This window comes from Pteropus medius, unplaced genomic scaffold, assembly GCF_902729225.1.
Source record: "Pteropus medius unplaced genomic scaffold, Ma_sr-lr_union100, whole genome shotgun sequence".
In the NCBI taxonomy this organism is placed as follows: domain Eukaryota; kingdom Metazoa; phylum Chordata; class Mammalia; order Chiroptera; family Pteropodidae; genus Pteropus; species Pteropus medius.
The window spans coordinates 5,632,907-5,654,284 of record NW_024342257.1 but is presented as its reverse complement, the minus strand read 5'-3'; the positions used below and the strand labels follow the sequence as shown (position 1 = coordinate 5,654,284).

Below are 21,378 nucleotides of genomic sequence, written 5' to 3'. Positions count from 1 at the left end.
GATCTCCATTTCCCACAACCCTTCGTCTCACTCAGCAGCAACCTCCACTGGTTTTCACAGCCAGTGGTTGTGGGGCCTTCTCTTCCTGACACTGGAACCCTGGGCTGTGGAGCCCAGTGTGCGGCTGGTACACCTCATTTCTCAGGTGGGAGAGGTGGCTCTGCAGTCAAGATAGCCCTCCCAATTCTCAATCGCTACACGTGGTTGTGGGACCTGGCTGTTTCATGTCTCCACCTCCCCCCACCTTTTTGAGGTGACCTGTTATTTGAGATCACCTAGTTGCAGGGCTGTGATTCAGCCAAATCTCTGTTGACTCCGTGTCTTTGTTGCTCCGTAGTTTTGTTATAATTTTGGTGTGGTCATTAGAGGAGGTGTGTACAGCCACTACATCTACTCCATCTTGAATCCTTCCCCTCCTCCTCGTGTGGGGAAATCTGAGTCCACATGGAATCAGTATTCAGTTCTGTAGATGTTCAAAGTAAAATGGCTGAGACGTGGCACTTCCTTGAGAAAAGATTGTACCTGTGTAGGAAAAAAGTGAAGAAACTGAAGGGGAGCAGAATTTGCCACCCCAAAATATGCTTCTTTAAGTCTTTAGTTTGAGTTTATTCTTGTATATGATATATAAAGGTAGTCCAGTTTCATGTTTTTGCATGTATCTGTTTAGTTTTCTCAACACCATTTATTGAATAGATCATCTTTACTTCATTGCATATTCTTGCCTCCTTTGTCATAGGTTAAATGACCATATAGGCATGAATTTATTTCTGGGCTTTCCGCTCTGTTCCATTGATCTATATGTCTGTTTTTATGACAGTACCATGCTGTTTTGATTATTATAGCCTTGTTGTATTGTTTGATATCGGGTAGCATGAAACCCCCAACTTGGTTCTTCTTTCTCACGATTGTTGTGGCTATTCAAGGTCTGTTTTTCCATATAAATTTTAGGTTTATTTGTTCTATATCTATGAACAATACCATTGGTGTATTGGTAGGGATTGCCTTGAATCTATAGATTGCTTTGGGCAGTATGGACATTTTAACAGTGTTGATTCTTTCTGTCTATGAGCACAGTATATGCTTCCATTAATTTCTATATTCTTCAATTCCTTTTCTTCAATCTTATATATATATATATATATATATATATATATATATATATATATATATATATATTTAAGTATAGGTCTTTTATCTTTTTGGTTAAATTTATTCCTAGATTTCTTAATTTTATTTTATTTTTTGGTGCAATTGTAAATGGGACTTTTTTAAATTTCTCTTTCTGATAATTCGTTACTGGTATATAAAAATGAAACTGATTTCTGAATATTATATTTGTATCCTGATACTTTACTGAATTCATTTATTAGTTCTAATAGTTTTTTAGGTGGTATCTTTAGGATTCTCTTTATATAGTATCATATTCATCTTCAAATAATGACAATTTTACTTATTCCTTTCCAATTTGGATGCTTTTTATTTCTCTTTCTTATCTGATTGCTATGGCTAGGACTTCCAGTACTATGTTGAATAAAAGTGATGTGACTTAATTTTAAATAACCACCTAATAACTTAGATTTTCATGTTCTGTTGCTTAGAGTAATGGTCTCAAGCCTAACTAACACCTATGTGAAAATATCATCCTTATTGGAGGTGAAAAAGATTTTAAAGATCGTCTAGTCTAGTCTTATTGTACAGACTGGGGAAACTGAGGCCCTCCCTATTTATGGACATTCTAGGTATTTCCAGGTATTTGTCACTACAAACAATTCTGCAGGTAACACACTTTTACATATATTACTACTTATTCAAAAAGTCATTTTTACAAACATTAATGCTTGTAGCTTAGGGGCAGATGAAGGAGTTAATAAAGATTGTATTATATCCTATAATAATAGGATATAATAATAATATCCTATTACTATTAGGATAATAATAATTATCCTAAGCATTATATAATAAGTGTTTATAGTGGTCACTGAATAATAATAACTCACTTTAGCACTTTAAATGTATCAGACACTAGATCAAGTGCTTTATTTTTACTATTTCATTTTAGTGAACCCCATGAGAGGTTCATTATTATCCTCATACTGTCCTTATAAGATATTATTGTCATATCATCCTTTGTGTCCTTTACTAAGGCCAAGTGAATAACTTGCCCAAGGTCACATAATTTATAATTGGAAGAGGCACTGAAACTGGAGTTAAGAGACAGCTATAGTCACTCTTCTATTCCTCTGATAATAGTTATGTTCTTTTGGTGTTAGCACCTTTAGTGGCACCAGTCCTCGAGTTCCAGTGGCTTACACAAGTCTTAGCTTAAACTGACAAGGTATACTACAAAAAGCTTATTTGATGAAAAAAAAAAAGAAAGATGGTTTTCATTAATTTTAACATGCCTAATGACTTTATTTGGTTAACAGCCGAACACTGGGAGGTCATAGCTTAAAGTAAATTCCAATGTATCCAATCTACAATTAAATGAAAAATATCCTAGAAATCTTTTTCCATTTAAGTATCCCTAGCAGCTGAAGAACCTGTACTCTGAGGAGAATTAAGGTATGATCTAAAAATACCCATTGAAAGCAGGAAATTCCTTTGTAATCTGTACATTTTAACTATCAATTTATTTTCAATGTTTGACTCATTTGCATTCCATATTTTATTGACATTAGTTTTTATATAAGATAAGATACCCTGTCCTTGAGTAAAATTAATACCCAGGAGGATGCACTATAATGATCTTATCCATTTTCCTGTGAGTTTCAAGCAATAGCACAAGCTCTGGGGTCAGACCGCCTGCATTTAAACTCTTCCAGTTATTGTCCGTGTGACTCTGGGCAGGTCACACATTGCCAGTTCTCACTTTCCTTATCTATTAAAATAGGATAATGATAGAAAATGCCTCATAGTGTTGTTATATAAGAATTAAGAGGCTAATATATTTAAATTATTTATCGGATGCATAAAAGCTCAATAAGTATTGTTTATTATTATTATTTTACCATTTATAGGGCTACATAGGGACTCCTATCCATTTAAATATGATCCAGGGCTAAGGTTAACTAATTTAATTAGCTTCAGTTGCTGTGTTTTATATGTGCACCATCCCTTTCAACTTAGAAAACAGGTTTCATTTGCCCTGTGACCCAAGGTCACATTTTGTTGTTAAGGTAAGAACTAATATCCTTGGTTTGGTTATTCTCCACTGTGGCAGGCTTTTCAATTAAATTATATGGTTAGCGTGTAGTAAAGACTAATATTTCAGCAAATCCAGTATTAATACTTTCAAGGTAAAAATAGCTAACACTTCACTGTTACCTTAACTGATCAATGAAAGAGAAGTGAGGAAGTTGTATCATGACTGACTACAAGTGAGTAAATGGACAGGATGACTGATGAGCTCGTTGCTGTTTTTAGTTATCAGATAATCTTCTTAATACAGAGGAGGAACAAGAAAGGGAGCTGTAGGTTCTCCAGATTCATTACTTTGTTTTAGCGACATTCTTAAAACAGATGTAATAAAAATTTCAAAATTATAATATTAAGCAGTTTTGTCTGCTTTTGTAACCAATGTTTAATCTATCTAAAAGACTGATTAAGCATTCTCTAGTTAGAGAATAACCAAATGCTCTAATTAACAAATTTCATTTTCTGACATCATGAGAATATTAGAAATATTTAAAATGACAAAGACAGAATTACATAAATTATTAGACTAACTGTCCGTTCTACTTGCAACAGCCTCCAAATTATTTTCTAGCTTCTAATCTATGTTATACATAGTTCTTTGAAAAATCTTTCTGAAAGCACTTAACATATTCTAATCTATGTTATATATAGTTCTTTGAAAAATCTTTCTGAAAGCACTTATCATATTTCTGCTCTAATCACAAAATATTAGTGATACTCCACCATCTGGAATCAGGCCTGTGTATATAAGTATAAGTTGTATCTTTTACTCTCTGGTGACCTTGTGAGAATTTTATCAACTCTTTGCCTCAGTTTCCTCATCAGTAAATTGAGGATAATAATAGTATCTATTTCATAGAGACATGGTGAGCTTTAAATAACATAACACATGTTAAATGCTTAGAACATGATGAGTACTCTGTGAATTCTAACTTCTTTACTAGATTTATCTTCTCCAGGAATGCTTACCTAATATAATGGAGTTCTTTAACTCTTCATTCCCATCAGCGCTTATTTACTCGGGCTACATTACATTCTTGTATGCTTTTCGATAAACATTATAACAGAGCCACATTGGTCATTTCTTATCTTTAAACACACACATTCTTTTTCTAAGTATATTTTAAATTTTCCTGGAACAAAGACTGAGATATTCTCTTGTGTATAGCCCTCAATCATTGCACAGATTATTGCTCTGCACAAGAGCATTAATAGTATTAATAGTATTAATAAGTATTAATAAGCTAACTTCTTGAACTAATGAACTGGCTTCCTGTTAGCAGGATTGTTTTTACTTGCTGCTGAAGTAAAAACCATTTTTATCATTTAATTATATCATACTTTTATTTAACAAGTGTCCCCTAAATGTGCCAAATTTACTGATACGTAACTGCCATGCAGCAAACCACATTAGTTTATTAAATTTTCAGTATTTAAAGAATTACTGTTTTAGCAATCAGCTTCTAAGTAGGAGTACCTCACACACTTTAGTGATAGCTAAGAGACCCTACAGAGTCTTAAGAAGAAAAATTCTGGAATCTAATGAAGATCTGTATTTAATATAAAATTAAAAATGTATTTTTATTTAACCCTTCTGTTTCATTAATACAGTCAGCCTTCCATGTCTGCAGGTTCTGCAACAGCAGATTCAATCCACCATGAATCAAAAATATTTTTAAAAAATGTCAGAAAATTCCAAATAGCAAAACTTGAATTTTCCACACGCCGAGCAGTATGCCGAATCCATGTGAATGAAGCGATGTGTAGGAATACCCTGCCGTACCTTATATGCAGATATAGGTTATATGCAAATACTATGCCATTTTATATAAGGGACTTAAGCATCTGATTTTGGTATCCTGGGGGAGAGGGAGCTGGAACCAATCTTCTGCAGATACCAAGGAATGACTGTATTTTCTTTCATAAGACAAGATTTCTAGAAAATAATTATTGAAAATGTCTGTTCAAGTAATAGGCTTTTTAAGGAAAATATATATCAAAATATCACGGCATCTCCATTCAGTAAATTGTACTCTAGTACCATAGACATAGCTACTCATAAAATTTCAGTTAAGTAAGATGACTAAGTTCTAAAGATCTGTTGTGCAGTATTATACCTATAGTCAATGATAATGTATTATACACTTAAATTTTCTTAAGAGGATATATCTCATGTTAAGAGTTCTTACCACAATAAAATAAAATAATTTTTTAAAAGACTAGTAGGAAAACCAGATTAATTTTTTTGTTGTTGTTATCAGAGCCTTGATGTTTGAATTATGTCACCTATATGTCACATTGAACTTTCCTTTCTTTTAGGATATTACAAAAAATTTCCCAATGTATTATTTAATAGATACTTTTCTCAAAAAGTCAAGATTTTTCTTTTTTTTTTTTACACAAAACTTAGTTATATCATTTAAGTGTTTCGGAAAATGCCAGAAACCAGAGCTTGAAAACACACCTGCCTTGGTAACTAAGAACAAAAGAGTGGTTCTCACTTCATACAAAAGCTGTCCACAGTAGAATGTCAGATGAAAAAAGGCAAGTTGCAAAACAGTATCTTCAGTATGATCTCACCTATATAAAAAGTATAGTTACTTTTTGCATATATGGGGTGCGTATGTGTGTGTATTTACATGTTCATAGAAAAATGTCTGAAAATAAACACATCAAACTAATGTAATTAGATGGAAAGAAAAGCTTTAACTTCTTTATTTTCTATTCTGAAGCATTTTTTGAAATTGTTTTTATTTATTTTTAATTTAATTTTATGAGTTTCAATTATATAGTACATTGGTTAGACATTTATATAGATTATAGAACGATCCTCCGATTGCTCTTTCTCTCCTCTGGCTCTCCACCTAGCCATTACATTAATGCTAACTGCATCCTCTATGCCGTGCTCCCCATGCCCATGACCATCTATCAACTACTAATTTGGACTTCTTTAATCCTTCACTGCTTTTTCCCAGCCCCCCTAACCTCCTTCCTGCTGGCCATCACCAGATTGTCCTCTATATTTTTAACAGTTGCCATGTATTATTTTTATAATTAAAAAAGGAAAAAAAAGTAAGGCAACAAAGAATGACATTGTTTGAGTAAAATTTGGGTTATTATTTAGTTAAGCACGGTTTATACAGAGGGCCTGAGTACTGTCCCAATTACCACTTTTGCAAAATAAGAACTATCTTTTGCTTGAGCAGCACTCACACAGCCTGGCCTGAGTTATCATCATACATTGGTACCTTGCAAAACGTACCATTTGTCAGTCAGTTCATGCTTTATTTTGATTGCTATTTGAAGCCTTTATACAGTTGTTCTTTCCCAAATATGGTAGTTTGTTGGGATGCTAAAACATTGTCAGAGGCAGCACTGCCATTATGCCCACAATCTAAGTATTTAAAAAATTATTTCATTTGAATTATTTCCTTTCCTCTTATTTTGAAACTCATATCATTTTCCCTACTAACTTGTGCAGCTACTTTTTCCTTTTAATTTTTTTTAGTGTTTTCAATTACTTTATATAATGTTATATAATGTTATGTTACTGTACAATGTGGTGATGAGACATTTACATAGCTTACAAAGTGATCACCCCAATAAGTCTAGTACCCATCTGACACCATATATATTTATTACAATATTATTGACTATATTCCCTATGTTGTATAGCTATTTTTAATGGAAAAAAAAAAATGACTCTTGCTTCTGGAAGCTTATGTTGCCTGAAAAATGACAATCATGAGTGGATCGACCATTCTTCTGAAAAGTTTAATTTTACCTTTGTGGAAAGAACTTAAGCCAATTCCTGTAAATATCTATTTAGATTACGTGATATCCTTTTTTCCTGTGGTTTTGTGATAATTTGAAAAAATTTCAAGCCATAAAATATTGCTTGATTATAAAATCACTAGACAAATTGAATTTTTCTACAAATGATGTACTTTGGTTATACATTTGCTTATAAATTTGTAATATGCTTACTAAGAGATTCTGTTTAATCTAGTAAAATCCATATGCTTACTAGACTAATTTGGAACCACTGGGCTGAAGTTATTATAAAATAATAAAAAAGTAATGGGATGCACGTTTCAGAGAAACAGCTATGACAACTGGTAAAGTATTCTAATAACTATTTCCTTCTATATTCTCTTGCATTCATACTGTCATTTCACTATTTCAGTCCACTGTCATTTCCCATCCGGATCATTTACCTCATCCTCTTCATTTATCTCCTACCTCAAGTTCTCTTGCTCCCTTTCCAGCCTACTATTCTGCTGTGAAATTAATCTTTCTAAAATGTTATTTTCATCATGTCATAACCTTCTTGAGAATCTGCAATGAATACTCATTGAAAGGCAGAATGGTGTAAAAAAAAAGAACACCAGCATTAAAGTTAGATTATAGTTTGAATCTTGGTCATGCTCTGCAACCTTTGGTAAGTAATTTTATAGAACATAGATTCTGTAAGAGTCAAACATGCCCACATTTGCCACTTGCTAGCTGTATGGCTTTGGAAAGTTATTTAATGTCACTAAACTATGGTCTCCTTATTAATGACATGTAGAAAATAATATATAACTATATCAATTACGATTTTTTAGTTGTAAGCAACACGAATCAACTCTAGCTATCTTATTCAAAAATTTAATTCATTGGAAAAATAACAGGGTCTCACAGAATCTGTGGGAAGCTAGTAAGTCAGATCTGGAAACAGGCAAGAACTGAAGTATTTCTGGTACCTAGGAAGCAGAAAACACAGCAAGGGCCTCATAACCAGAATGGTCTAATCATGATGTTAAGGGTGAGATAAACTGGAACTTCAGTTATTTTCAATTTAATTTCTTGCCCCTCAGTTTGGAAGGGTAAGGCTTATAATTACAGTCCCATTGGTCTCTTCTCAAAAGAAAATCAGAATGCCATGAGAATGAGGAAATGGGTGCTTGACATCCAGCAGATGCCTACTATGCATGTAAACAAATGCTCACTATACAGGTAAACCACAGGTTACATAGTAGGTACTCTGTAAATGACTATTTTAACAAAATAAAGTCTGAGCAACTTAATCAGGCATTCATGACTATTCACTGTCTGGCCTCAACCTACCTTCTCAAATTTAATTTTCTCCCAAATTCTCTGCATAAACCTGGAATTCTCATCTCTGTCCTTCACACTCAATACATTTTCTCTGCCTGAAATGCTTTTAGCCTCTCTCACTTTTTAATGTCCAACTTATCTCTTCTAAGGCTCATTTTAGGTCTTTTTTCTGATCCCTAAATCACTAATTTTCTATTCCCTCATTTTCTCTTAATCATGAATTGCTTTTTGAAGTCCTTTTTGAATGGCAGTCTTCTATTATCTAACCCTTCATGTACCTTACTTATTTCTCCCAGCTAGGTTATAAACTCCATGAGAAGAGACGTCATGTATCATATCTATTTTTGTTTCCTTGATGGCACTTAACCCAGTGTTATGCACGTAGTAGGTGCTCATAAACTTATGATAAATTAATGCAAGAAATGTGAATTATTAATTCAAATCAACATTCGTGTTATGATTACCTATTCTATACTCAGCACTGTGGTAATTCTTTTGAAGGTACAGGAAAAAAACCTTGAAAGTTGCTTTTGATACAGTCTAATTGAGGAGAGAAAAACTAAAAGCATAAAGCACTCCAGGAGCAATTATATTAATACATAAAAAATATGTGAAAATGTTATATATTGGTACTGCGGGTATACAAAGAAGTAAAAAGCAGGAAATCACTACATATATGTGAGATACAAACAGATTGATTGCCTAGTCTGGGTGAAGGGTTCACGTTGGGAAATAATAAGAGATGGTATTGGAGAACATAGGGGTGGGGAAGACTTTGGAAGAGAATCTTATAAATTTAGATTTTCTGTAACAGGAAGCAATAGTTTAGGTAAGTAAAGGAAAGTCCATCTACACAAAGGAACACTAGATGATCCTTTATTACTTAGATGATCAAAATATAGTATTTAGTCATGAATGCAGGCTATAAAATATGCATATGAATTTAGCTTTTTAAATAAAGGGGATAAATATACATTAAATATCTGGATTTATAATTAACAAGGTATTAACTATGCTACATGTAGATTGTATATTCCATGGTTGCTTTTTGTTTAAAATTTTTTCAGCAAATAATTTTACTTGAAAGAACAAAGCATATGAATATGTATATCTAAAGATTCTATAAGTTTTCAAGGGCAGTAGTGATGTGAAAAGTAGTACTTGAGGTAGATTACTTTAGCATCTGTATATAGAATCTAAAATCAGCAAGACCTGCTAAGATACTTGATTATATAGTGGAAATGGCAAATTTAAGAGATGCTTTGGAGAAAAATTAGTTTGACTAGGTTTCTAATTTAATGTGGGCATAAAGATAGTGAAAATGAAAGCAACACTGAAGTTGTGAGAAACACAGAACAGATATAGGTGCCATTAACAGTTATGGGAAAGTTGAGAAGAAAAGCTTATTGAAATAAGAGGTAGAGATGAGGAGTTAGTTAACTTTTGCAGGAAGCAGTATGATAGGTAACAGCATATATGAGATTAGAACTGGAAAAAGACTTAGTAATCAGGGCTGGCGATATAGGCTTGTGATTCATTGGTGTGTAAGGAGTGTTAGTGTAGATGGAGATATTATGAAAACTGTTGCATATGGTAGGCCTACAGAAAGGCAAGTAGGAGACTTAAAGGAAATTCACCAAATTCTTACATTTACTGTATCCCTGTGTTTTTTAAGAGGTTTGTTGAAATGTATATACTATGAAATTCACTCTTATTAATATATAATTCAGTGATTTATTGAGTTGTGCAACTATCACTCCACAATTCAGTTTTAAAAATTTTCCATTATTCCAAAAAGTTATTTGGGGCCCATTAGCAGTTAATCCCAGTTCTTGAGCCCAGACTTAAACAAATACTCTTCTGTTTTCTTGTCTCTATACGTTTGCTTTTTATGTACATTTCATGTAAATGGAGTCAGACAATATGTGGTTCATTATGTCTAGCTTCTTTCATCGATCATGATGTAACATGTATCAATAGCTTGTTTCTTTTAATTAATAGCATTCCATTCTATAGATATATCACATTTTATTCATTCATTTACTAGGTGATGAACATTTGGATTTTTTTACTTTTTTTTTTTTTTTGCTTTTATGGGTAATACTACTATGAATATTTACACACATGTCTCTGTGTAGACATATATTTTCATTTCTCAGGGTTAGGTTCTAGGAATAAAATTTCTGTTATATGTCAAATTTGTGTTTAACTTGATAAGAAATGTCCAAATATTTTTCAAACTGGTTGTCCCATGTTACATTCTCACCAGCAATGCACAAGTTGTCCATTTTGTCAGCATCCTCCTTAACACTTAGTATCATTTGTCTTTTTTATTATAGCCATTCTAATGGATATGCAGTAGTTTCTTGTTCGGATTTTGATTTGCATTTCCCTAGTGAGAAACGATGTCGCATATCTTTTCCTGTCCTTTTTTAGCTATTTATATGTCTTCTTTGGTGAGATGTGCATTCAAATCATTTGCTCATTTTTAATTTTTTCTCTTCCTAATAATTATTGACTTGTAATAGTTATGCAAATATTCTGTATACAAGCTGTTTATCAGACCTATGATTTGCAAATACTTTCTTCTAGTCTGGAGCTTGTATTTTTATTTTCTTAATAGTGACTTTTGAAGAGTAAAAGTTAATTAAGTCCAACATATAATTTTTTTTTTATTCTGTGGATTGTGCTTTCAATATGATATCTAAGAACTGTCTGCCCTACCTGAGGTCATGAAAATTTTTACCTATATTTTCTTCTAGAAATTTTAGCTCTTAAATTTGGGTCTGTGATCCATTTGTAGTTAATTTTTTGCATATAGTGTGAAGTAAGAGTCTAATTTCATTTTAAATGGGTATCCAGGTGTCTGTCCCAGCACTATTTGTTAAAAAGACTATCCTTTTCCCCCATTGAACTGTCTTGGTACCTTTGTGGAAAATAAATTGACCATAAATGTAAGGTTTTATTTCTGAACTCTGAATTTTTTTTCCATGTGTTTATATGCCTATCTTTGTGCCAATACTGCACTGTCTTGTTTAACTGTGACTTTATCTTAAGTTTTGAAATTGGAAGTGTGAGTCCTCTGATTTTGTTCCACTTTTTAATGTTTGTTTCTGCTATTCTGGGCCCTCATATTTTTATATAAATTTTAGTATCAGCTTGTCAACATCAATTTCTGCAAAGAAGCTAGCCGGGATTTTGATAAGGGTTACATTTAGTCTGTCCATCAATTTGGAGAGAATTGCCATCTTGATAATATTGACCCTTCCAATCCAAGAGCATGGAATATCTCTCCACTTATTTAGATGTTATTTAATTTCTCTCAGCAATGTTTTGAGGTTTTCAGTGTAGTAGAAGCTCTGAGCTGAATGAACTAGGGTATGGAATGTGGAACAGTTCCAGGGCCTAATGCCACACATTCCTACTCTAGGTCCCCTAAGGTCAGCAATTTTTCAAGAATAAACTCTTCTCAGATGGATGTATTAGGTTTGATCAGTTTCCAAAGTGCTGAGATGGTTGCATTTGTTAATTTTGTCCAAGTTTATAGTGTTTTTGTGGGAGAAAATTTCCTGATCTCCTCACCCAGCCTTAGCTGGAAATCCTACCATACGTGTATTTTTGTGAGAATTTGTGTTCCATGCACTTCTAACTCCAAACCCCTAGTGATAGGAACTATGCTGATTCAATCAAAAGAATGTGTTGTAAAGACAAAACATATGTATTATTGAATAATTTTTATATTGCATTAATTATGTGTTTAGAGTTGTGATAAAACAGTGACTAAGACTGAATACATAATTTAATTCAAATAAACAGCTATATCTAGGACGTCATATGTGTTTGATACCATGGGTAATAACAGATTATTTCTACCCTAAAGAAATTCTCTATGTAGTGTCAGAGTCTAAAGTAACTGAAGTATAAGGTAGACGCATCACTTTTGAACTCCACACTCTATACAACTTCCTATTCAGAATCTCTACTTGAATGTCTAACAGATGTCTAAATGAGCATGTGCAAAATCTAATTTGCTCACATACCCTTTAACATTAATCTTTAGAAAGTCTCATCTCAATAAATGACACCTTAGAGAGTCTCATCTCAATAAATGACACCTCTGTCTGCCAAGTTCCAGATACTTGGTAATCATCCTTGATTCCTCTTACTCCTTTACCCCATATCAAAGCAGTCACTGAGTCATCTTGGTTCTTCCTCCAAAATAATATCTCATTTCTGCTTAGTTGTCTTGTACTCTAGTGCCAACATCCTAGTCCAGAGCATCTCCATTTACTGCCACCATCTCATTCCAAACTATCATACCTGGACTACTACCCATCACTGCGTGTTTTTTCCTTAGTACATTAATATTTCTCCATACAAGGGTTAAGGCGACCTTTTTAAAATGAAAATATGATCATGTCACTTCCCTGCTTAAAATTTTCAGTGGCTCCACACTTGCCGTACAGTATGATGCTCAGGTAAGGTGCTGGTAAAGAGCTATGACATTCTAGCCCCAACTTAATCCAAGTAGCCATTGTCTCTCACCTAGAGACCCTTCATCATCCAGTTATACTTATTTCCTATTTTCCACATAGTAGAGATATTTTTCTTTCTTTTTTTAAGAGTGATTTTTCTAAAACACAGATATGAGCACGTCTCTTTCTTCAGTTTAAAACTCTTCCCATGGCTTTTTGAACCAAGTTCAAAATTAATACTGCCTACAGAGTCCTACATGATCATAATTCTGCCCATTTCTCCTGTATTATCCCATGCCACCATCACCATTGAACATCACCCTCCAGTCATGTCAGTATATAGCCTCTTCATACTACCTTTTCCCCTTAGTAATGTGCATTTAAGTTTCCTCCATGTCTTTTCATGACTTGATAGCTCATTTCTTTTTAGCGCTGAATAGTATTCCAGTGTTTGGATATACTACAATTTATCTATTCACATACTGAAGAACATCTTTGTTGCTTCCAAGTTTTAGCAGTTATAAATAAAGCTGCCATAAACATCTATGTGCAGGTGTTCGTGTGGACATAGGTTTTCAGCTCCTTTGGATATATACCAAGGAATGTGATTGCTGGATTGTATGGTAAGAGTATGTTTAGTTTTCTAAAAAACTAATGTCTTCCAAAAAAGCCATTCTATTTTGCATTCCCACCAACAATGTAGGAGAGTTTATGTTGCTCCACATTCTTGCCAACATTTGGTGTTGTCAGTGTCGTGCATTTTGGCAATTCTAGTAGGTGTGTAGCGATGTTTTGTTTCTATTTTAATTTGCATTTCCCTGATGACATATGATGTTGAGCATCTTTTCACAGACTTATTTGCCATTTTTAGAACAAGCAATAGTTTGGCATTTGCATACTGAACATTCTTAAGAGCTCTTTAGAAATATATTGCTTATCCTTTCAAAATTCCAAGTGCCATGTAAAATAAGTACAATGGGCTCAGAAATTCAAGGTGAAATTAAGAAAAATTAAAAGCCACAAGAGACTGCTTATGAGCAGAGAATTTGATTTGGAAACACCAAAAATTTTGACTGAGTTTCAAAGAGGCATGAATAGAATGTGATTATAAATTGAAAAGGTAAAATCTAATCATTTGACAATAGACTGAATTATCAGAAAGAAAATTACTACATTAGGGAAAATCAGAAAGCTAGCTATGAGTTTCCAGCAATGTCTATGTAAAAGAGTGCCCCAAATAGCAGATTGGAATTCTTAAGTCCTCATTCCAGTGGTGGAGATGGGTAGGTAGAACAAATTAAAATTGAGGTAGTAATCATTAAGAATATCTAGTTACTCCTGTTTTAATGATTCTAGGCTCACTATGTTAATTTGTTATTACAATTTGGTTTTGTATGTGTATTATTTAATAAATGAAAGACATACTGGTTATCAAACTAAACATCCCCATGTTTACAATATTTTCCATTGTAAACAGATGTGCATTCTGATTTATACTTGATATGTTGTAACTTTAATTAGTTAGAATTATCTTCCCTAATCCTGGTACTACTGATAATAGTAAATACTGTCTACATGGAAAGAAGTAAATATTAATCTGTATGGAAGGAAATGTGGGTGACATCATCCATCCATTTGTAATCAGTAAAAGAACGAGATGGTGATACAGAATATGCTTATTTTTTTCTATTCTTTATATTGTTTCCTATTTTAATTCCCTCTATGGTGATGGTGTTCAAATTTTAAATTTATATCATAATAATCACAGGAAATTATTTACATTACAAATTTCTAGGTCTCATTCCCAGATATCCTGATATACTTGGTCTAGGATGGAACACAGAAATCTGCATTTTAAAAACATCTAATATACTTCTGATCTTGAGGGTTAGTGGACTAGTCCTTGAGCAGCATGGTTCTACCGAGAACTTTGCTATCTTTAAATAAGTCTGTGGATCTTTAAACATTCATTCATTACTGGGCAAAATTTCATGTTTCTGTTAGGTTTCTATTAATTGGCTAACTCAATAATGTCATAAAACAGTTCCAAGCCTCTGGTTGGTCAGATCTGTGTATGGAAATTACAGAGAGTATTGAGGAAGTAGACCTCAGCTTTATAAGAATAACAGATTTGGAGTAGGGCTAAGGGAAGATAAAATGGCTGCAAGCCATCTACAGCCATGCCACCCTGAACGTGCCTGATCTCATCTGATCTCGGAAGCTAAGCAGGGTTGAACCTGCTTAGTACTTGAATGGGAGACCACCTAGGAATACCGGGTGCTGTAGGAGTTTTTAAAAAAATGGCTGCAAGCCTTACGGGGTTATGTGCTCTGAGCTGAAGAACAGAAAACAAAATCCACTGAGGAGGCCTTTCATATTCAGAAGCAGAAGCAAATAGGTAAGTGGCAATACCAAATAGATAGGAGATATTACTGTTTCTCAATCTCCATCATCTACCATAGCCGCCTTAACTAAAACAATCCAACCCATTTCCCATTTACCCAGAGAATATTCATCATCAGTGCTTGCAACTACAGTGTTTACCCCAGGATAACTCATGGCTTACAGTCCTAACCTTGCTCCCAAATTTGCCATGAAATATCTCACTTTTACTATTATTTTCTCATCGCTCTAGTATATCAATAGTCTTTGGAAACAAATGACATCATTCTATTTATAGCATTCTGTTTTTAATAGTGGTATTTTCATTTACAAAATATAGTAATTCTCGATTGCTGAAAATGTCAAATCCTAGAAAACGTAGCATTCCTACCTGTGATGTTAAATTAACGCTGGCAGCAAGCTGCACATTTTTTTTTCTAAATGGGAAAAGGGCTAGGTAAAAAACAATGGAAGTGCAATTTTAAGTCCCCAACAATCTCTAAGAACAAGAATGCTTCCCCTAAACTGTTCTTATATAGAAACTTTCAAACTTTCTCCAGAAATGAACAACTATTTAAGTGAGAATGCGCAGTTGGAAGAGGATTCAGGAAATGAGGGACCAGGTAAGAGCAGGAAATTTGTTGAAGGTGATACAGGCTGCTATTACAACCAGGAAGTGGTGAAACTAGGGTTTGGATCAGTCAGACTCCAATGTCTAGAAACCTCTTTATTAGATTTTTCTAACATTAGTGTGCTTAAGGGTCATCTGAAGGTTGTGTTAAAAATGTAAATTCGTGACCGCAGAAGTTATGGTTTAGTAGGTCTTTTGTAGAGTCCTGAAATATCTATTTTTAACAAATATCAGGGATGGCTCTGGTGCATATGGTGAGTGGACACACTTTGAGAAACATTTTCTCAGAGAAATGCTTCTCAAACTTTTTCGTTTCAGGATTCTTTTCTATTATTATAGATTACCGAGGTCCCCAAAGAACATTTGTTTATGAAGTAAATAAGATTTGAGAAAAGTTTTCAGTATTAAAAACTGAAACTGAGAAATGTTTAAAATATTTGAAAATACCAATAAGACCATTACATTTTAACTAGATAACATTTTATGAAAAGTAACTATTTTCCAAATTAAAAATATTTAATCAGAGATGTATTATGTCATATTAAAAATCTCTTTAATGCCGACTTAGTAATTCTCATAGCTGCTTCTATGTTCAATCCGTTGTGATATTTTGGTCGAAATATAGGAAGAGAATCAGGCTTCACACAAATAACATAGCTGGAAAAAAGAGAAGCTTGCAGACTCCCTGAGAGGATCTTGGAGACCACCATGGGTGGCTGGGACCACACTTTGAGTTACTGTTTAGAGGAATATCTGTTATTGCTATTAAGAAGGTCTATATTGGTCAATTTAGGTTGGTCATTAAAGTGTCGGGACACCAAGGAAGGTAGAAAATTAATTTCTTCCTTAGATTGTTTTAGATTGTTAAATTATTTTATACAATTTACCCCAATATAGCTCTTTTGTAAATGTACTTTGTAAATTTGAAAGCACTATAGGAATATAAAATAGGAGTCCAGGTGTTAGGGCAGAGTTTTTTTTTTTAAGAAATTGGGTTTGGGGGAGTTTCCAGATGCTCAGACTGCGGCGCAGTGACTGGTACGCAGTGACTGGTACAAGAGAGATGGAGGAGATGCGGCAGTGGGAGATGGTTGGGATGGTCCTGGGAACTGCAAGGCTCGGGTGAAGAGGCAAGGCTTAGACGAAGCTGTGAGGCAGCCTCAGAACCATGAAGTACAGCTGCAGACTGGTTTCCGAAACATTCCTACTGATTGCATCTCTGATTGCATCTCTGGCTCTTCATCCTTGTTGACCTGGTATTATTTTTCTTCGTGTATCTTTTGACCTGAATGGTTTGCCTAATATCTAAATTATGAATTTGACTCCTGGAGTAGATTCTGAAAGTGATTACAAACTTATTGAACAAAAAAGACAGACAGGGTTATGCAACAGAAAAATTTCAAATTCTAAGGAAACTTCCTTTTATTTTACGCATTACTCATTTGGGGGACTATGTTAAATGGATAATGATCTCACCCATTCATAGCTAAGTTCTTAAAACTAGACTCTTTGGTTCATGTTTTAAAACTACCAGCATCTGATGGCTTTACAGGGGCTGAATTAAAAGTATTGATACAAAAAAAAGAAAGAAAGAAAGTGGGTTTCAGAACAATGATTCCATTGAGGATAGGAGGAGTTTCAACTGGCACACATCGGGAGACTGATTATAGGTAGGAAAAGTGGTGAAAGTAGAAAGCAATCTGTAGGTATTTATAGTAGATATTTACAATGGAATAAAGAACTATAATGATGAGAAAGTGATAACATAGCCTTTTAAGGAGGATTATTACTTTGCCTGAATAAAAGAACCTTTTGTTCTGGTCAGCGATACCTCTTCAGATTTGGTTACATTTGTTTAGTTACTTTAAGTTTTAGTTCTGTAACCTAAAACTTACTGCCAACTTAATGTAAGGACTTTAACAAATATTATCTGATTTCTCATTTATCTCTCTGGTCAATGTAGCAGAACTTGAAAAGGAGGCTGGAAAGAAGCAGTTGAGAAAGTGAGAATAAAACCAAGAGTGTGTGTAATCCTGGAAGCCAATTGAGGTAAGTGTTTCAAAGATGAGGGAGTGATCCACTCTATCAATGGATGCTTATTGATGAAGTAAAGATAAATAATGCATATTGGCTATCAGATTTAGTGACATGGGGGTCATTAGTGACCTGGACAACAAAAAATTCCCATTTTGCAGCGAAAGCCCCGTTGGTGTGGTATCAAGTGAGAATGGAAGGAGAAGAGTGGAAAACTGTATAAACAGCTCTTTCCAGAAGTTTTAATTAAAAAGAGCAACAGAGAAATGTAGCAGTAGATGATAGAGAAACAATAGCATGTTTGTATATTGATGTTTCTTTGAGAGCTTTGATGGTGAGCACCATACACATAGATCCTTTCCTTATAGAACCCATAATATAGTAGAAGGAAATGGTGTTCAAAGATTACACAGTAATTAGATAATTATCATCTAATTATCTAAGTATTAAAATAAAAAGTGCAAAGTGTGTTCATAGCATAGTTCTCAAACCTTACTTTTTCAAGGACATCAAGAAAGGCTTTTCTAAATAAATGATGTTCAAGTTCCACTCAGGGAGGGTAATAGTACATGCAGAGGCCCTAAGTAGAGGGAATATGGCTTAACTGAGAAATTGAAAAAAGGCCATTGAGTTTGAAGTGCAGAGAGGGAAGAAGATGAGTGGGGCAGAAGGCAAAGTTGAAAAGATAAGCAGTCACCAGATTATTTAGGTCAGAGCCTATAGAATCAGTTAAGTTCTTTGGTTTTAATGCCAAGAGCATTAGGGACTTTATGTGTCACCCATGACAAAAGTGAACCAGCCAAAATTGAAAGGTAAAAGGTGGAACAGATAGGAAGCAGAATGGAAAGGTGAGTTGCATGACTCCTCTTTACACTGCTACAGATGGGACATTAGGCTAAGTCTATTTGTAGCTTTATAATCAGTTATTTCCCAATAAACTTGTTTTCAACAACTGAGAGATTTCTATCTTACTGATCAAATCATGCAGTAAACAGGTCCAATTTGTTTGTTAAAATAACCAAAAACAAAAGATCATATTACTTCTGACAATATTTTCCAAAGGTTCTCTTCTGTCACTTAAAAATGAATATACACTCCAACTTTTTATTAGGAAATTTTCAAGCACATAGAAAATGTAAAAAACTTTTGCAGTGAATGTTTTCTCTGTTTTGCTGCACAATTTGGAAGTAAGATACAGACTTCACAGTGCTGCATATACAGATATCTCAGCATGTATCTCTTAAAAATAAGAGCTTTCTTTTTTGTGATCTCAATATTATAATATTTAAGGTAATTAAAATAATTCCCTGATATTATCTAATACATATCAATAGTAAATATCCCCAGATGTCACCTCAAAATCTTTTTTAACAGTTTTATTTGGGATATAATTTCATTTCAAATGCAAGATCCAGTGATTTTGTAAATTTACAAAAGTTATGCAACTAATCTAATTTTAGAGCATTTCTATCACTCCAAGAAGAAACCTCATATACCTGTTTTTTTTTTTTCAATTGAACCTGGATTAATTCAGCGTTCATACATGGCATTTAATTATGTATCTTTAAATCTTCTAGAACAATCTTCATTTTTCCCTATGTAATTTTAGAAAAGACCAGCTATTTATTTTATAGAATGTTCCACATTCTGAATTTAGCAGTGTTTTTTTATCATATCATTTAACTTGTTCCTCCAGCTCCCCTACACTCAGTATTTTCTGTCAAGGTCTTGATTAGTTCATTCTGACATATTTGAGATAGAGCCCATTTGTTAATTATCTCTCTCTTCTAAAATATAAGCCTCATGAAGTCGTGGACTTTATTTGTATCATTTAACAGTAGTGCCTGGCTCATAGTAGGATCTCAATAAACATTTGTTTGAGTGAATAAGTGAATTACCTACATTCAGATTATATATTTTATGTCATATAGATTCAAACTTAGTTTTAGATATTTTATTTCCATTTTAAATTATATTATGGTCAAAAAAAAAGTTATAGAACCATGATTTATTTTCCAAGATTGTCTAAGCCAGTAATTCAGACTGATGAAAAACAAGTTTTCTTCCATTTCAGCATACTATAAACATTTTAGTTGTTTCTCTAATTTTTAGGATATCAAACTTATTTCCATGATTAGGAATTTCATTCTCAAACATCGTGGAATAGATTAAGCCAAATAGATCATAAAGTTTCGATAGAGCTGCTTATCAGAAAATTTAAGGGATTGCATAAATAATCTGTATGCTCATATTCAGGGCTGTTGAGGGATTTCCTGTTAGAATTTACTTCTTCATTAGAGAAAAAACGATATCTAGAGTTACTGAGTTTGGAGTAAATCAAACAAATGTACTGGGATCTTCAGATTCCTGGTTCATTATATGGACAAATTATTTCAGTGTCAGTCAAAGGTTGGAAAAGATTCGGGGGAGTCTAGTTGAAAATGGCTGGCTTCCTAATGTGGAACTTTCCTATATTCCTGAGTACAGCATGACAACTGGTTCTGGCAATGTTATAATAAATAAGTAAAAATAACTGATAAGACATTTTGTTAAGTGTCAGGTTAGCAAATTTTGTGACTCGATATATGCCAAAGCAGTGGATATACCATGGCAGTCTGGCCAATGTTATAGCCTTTACCCTTTAGAGATCTACAATCCAGTGAGAGAAAAGGAAATACAAATGACAATCTACAAATATAAATGGCAGAAAAAATATACAGCCACATGAAGGAACAAAAATAAGTAGTAAGGAATCTGGAATATAAAAGGAAGAAACTCTTAGTAGAGTTTAGAGATTATCCATGGCCAATTTGGATAGTTTCCATTTCCTATTTGCTGATTATAGTTAACACTGTTCCTTAAGCATCTCCACACTTGCAGGTGTGAAGAAAGAAGGGAAAACTTGAATCACTATATTTTGACAGCTCTGGTAATTAGGTTGTATAAGGAAAGAAGTCGAAAATAATAACTTAAATGGTGTTTCTGTACATTTTCATTTTCCCAAGCTATCCTCATTATCATAAAATTTAGTTATATCTAGCCAGAATGCATTACAGAAAAATAAATTAACTAGTTTAACCTAGACTTCTATCTCCACTCCCACCCAAAGAGAGATTTATGCTTCACGTACCTGAAAATTTTAGATTGATTAGACAAATTAGTAGAACACCTGCTTCAATTGTCCATATTTATAGAAACTGATATCAACAAATTTAAATTTTAATAACATTAGACTCTGCCTTTTCAAGGGATCATTTGTCCTGTGACCTTCTGCACTTGAAGGATAGATGTATAGTTACAAATAACCATTTTATTTTCATTAGCGTCCTTAACTCGAATTTGCAGCCACTTTACATGCTATAACATTCTTTAATAATGCAGACTTTAAATCAGGCTATTAAGGGTCTAATCTTGGCTCTAGCATTTCCTAGCTATGAGACCTTGGACAAATTATTTAACTTTCCTGAGACTGAATTTCCTCATCTGTCAAATAGGGAAAATAATAGTACTTCATGGAGTTGTGAGAATTAAGTGAGATAATTCATGTCACACACTTGGAAC

General features: G+C 33.6%; 1 protein-coding gene and 1 pseudogene across 1 annotated transcript in view; both read left to right on the top strand.

The window, feature by feature from the left end:
* Positions 1 to 21,378, top strand: part of FAM133A (family with sequence similarity 133 member A) — a 45,869-nt gene that overhangs the window by 10,922 nt on the left and 13,569 nt on the right. Inside the window, exon 3 of the mRNA XM_039859253.1 lies at positions 17,747 to 17,832. The gene's annotated coding sequence lies outside the window, so the exon portion shown is untranslated. The remainder of the gene's footprint in view (positions 1 to 17,746; positions 17,833 to 21,378) is intronic.
* On the top strand, positions 14,941 to 15,059 carry LOC120600165 (uncharacterized; annotated as a pseudogene).